The following is a 2357-nucleotide window of genomic DNA, read 5'->3' on the forward strand; positions in this document are numbered from 1 at the left end:
ACTTTAGGTTTTCTCAGTGGAAACTGATGGTGGGTTTTCAGCTCATTCTGCATTTTCCCAGTGAAGACATACATACACCTTTTTTGCAGTAACATGGAAAATGAGAGTGGATATTTTGTACCCTGACAGAGAATGCAAAACAATACTATGATGAGTCCAAGCTCTCTTCATCTGTGATGCAGAAGCACATGCCTCTGAGCATCCATCACCACTTGATCCAGAGCAGGGAACTCCTTGGAAGATTTTAATTTTCTGCCTGACTGTGGCATCCTCTGCTGCGCTTGAGGGGGCTGACAGAATTAGTACAAAGTAGCATGTGGCAGCCAGCCATGAAAAGCAATGCATTTCCCAACAATTACAGCACATTTTTGTTGGTGCTGGGAGACACAAGGCTGCAGTCCAAGTGCTTAGCCACTCGAGAAGTGCAATTATGTCCTGGAAATGCACTGCCTGGAAAAGTCCCTCTTAGAAAAATTAAAATTACCAACTAAAATGGGAAATTGGGCGGGGTGGGGGGGAAGTTCCTTTCTGTTTCATGTTGTTTATTGGAACCTCCTACTGCTTCTTTCCTTTTCACTCCAAGTTTACCCAAATCAAGACAACAAAGCTATTCCTGTCCTACACTTTTTATAGGTATTTTTGAAATGTGTGAAAATGTTAGCATTACCTTTATACCTCCCTGCCGTGCAACACTCTTAGCCATGCTGTATGCTTCCTTGTATCTTTTTGACTACCCCCCATTCATTCCATGTATTTATAACTGAGTAATTCTAGGAAGGTACCTCAGCCCTCAATTCTGCACATTTTCTTGCTCTTGTCTTACCCTGTCACTCGACATATCGCGACTGCCTGTGTAACCACCGTTCCACCAGTATGTTTACACAGTAGAAAAGGATGCAGGGGGCTAGGAGTCCATTTTATAACAGTTACAGCTACTGCCTAAAAGCATATATTAGTGCAAGTTCTCATTTCCAAGGGATGGATGCATTACCAGAGCTCCACCCTAACTTGGGGAGCAAGGACACAGCAAAAGACAGAGTTCATAGTGAAAGCAGCAACCCTAACAAATGCTGAAAAGGTAGGCTTTCATTTGTCTCTTATTTTAAACAGTAAGATACTGAAAATCAAGCTCATACAGGTAAACAAGGCACAAAAGAAGGGGACATCAGTAATAGCTGTGATAATAAACAAGCATTCCATTCCATTACTGGAAAGAGCAGTATATCTACCCTTTATGTTATTATAAAGCTACGACACCACTTGAGAAAACCTGTGGTAATGTAATTATTATTATTTCTATAGACTAAATGTATTTTTTAAAGTCAGTCCAAGAGCAATTCTTTCTGCAGTTCTGGGGTTCAGAGCTCTGCACACACTGACCAACATGTTGGAGTTGCCTCTTGCAATGAAAAAGGTGAAGTTATAACTTGCTTTCACTTCCTTAGGATGATGCCTTCCATCTTCCTTCTAACCCAGCTGTTGACTTTCAATAAAATTCACAGGGTTTGGACATCCTGCTCTATTGACATTCAGATGACATTGGTTAATAGGTTCGACCAAGTATCACTGTCAAGACTGGAGACAGTGGGGACACCGGAAAGAGGATGTGCATAGGACACATTTACATGATAAACTAGGGTTAAATACATAAAGCAACCTTAGAGAAGAAAAATAAACATATCTCTTCTTCAGTTAGTACAACCAGGAAAGGCATTGGAAAACCTTTTCCTGAACTGGAGGAGGAAATCTTTATGTAGGGCTTATTCCTGTTCACATTCCAAGAGGTGAAAAGCTGCCATGAGTCTCAAACTGAGGAGCAGCTCTAATTCCAAGAGACCCAAACAGAAACAAAGCAAATGCATTTATTTCATCTTGAAGTTATTCTCCTCAGAACAGGCCCTAGAATGACTTCACTTCTGAAACACTGCTGCCCTATCCATAGCTGTAACACAAAAAATAAAATAGTCTGAATGGTTGCAATAACATTGGTCTATGATGAGCATAAAGATAATTGATTTAAGTAGCAAATGTACGTCTGTGCTCACCAATCTGACTGTTCCAGTTCTGAGACTGAGACATTATGTAATGCCAAAATGTGAATTCATTTATCCAGGGAGCACAGCACAGCAAAACTGCTGGGTATTAGATCCGTAGATCACACGTACGGTATATTAAATTCACTTAGCAGACAGATAATTACGTTTCCATGCAAAAGCCATTACAAGTAATAAATAATTAAATATATGTATGACTTGACAAATAATGTGCCAGGATTATGCAGATAATTCATATTTAATTCAGTAGTTTCTTGATTGCTAACAAATAATAACAAATAGACCATTGCATGTTGTCCACCA

The sequence above is a fragment of the Gallinula chloropus genome (assembly GCF_964237585.1).
Source record: "Gallinula chloropus genome assembly, chromosome: 1".
Lineage (NCBI taxonomy): Eukaryota > Metazoa > Chordata > Aves > Gruiformes > Rallidae > Gallinula > Gallinula chloropus.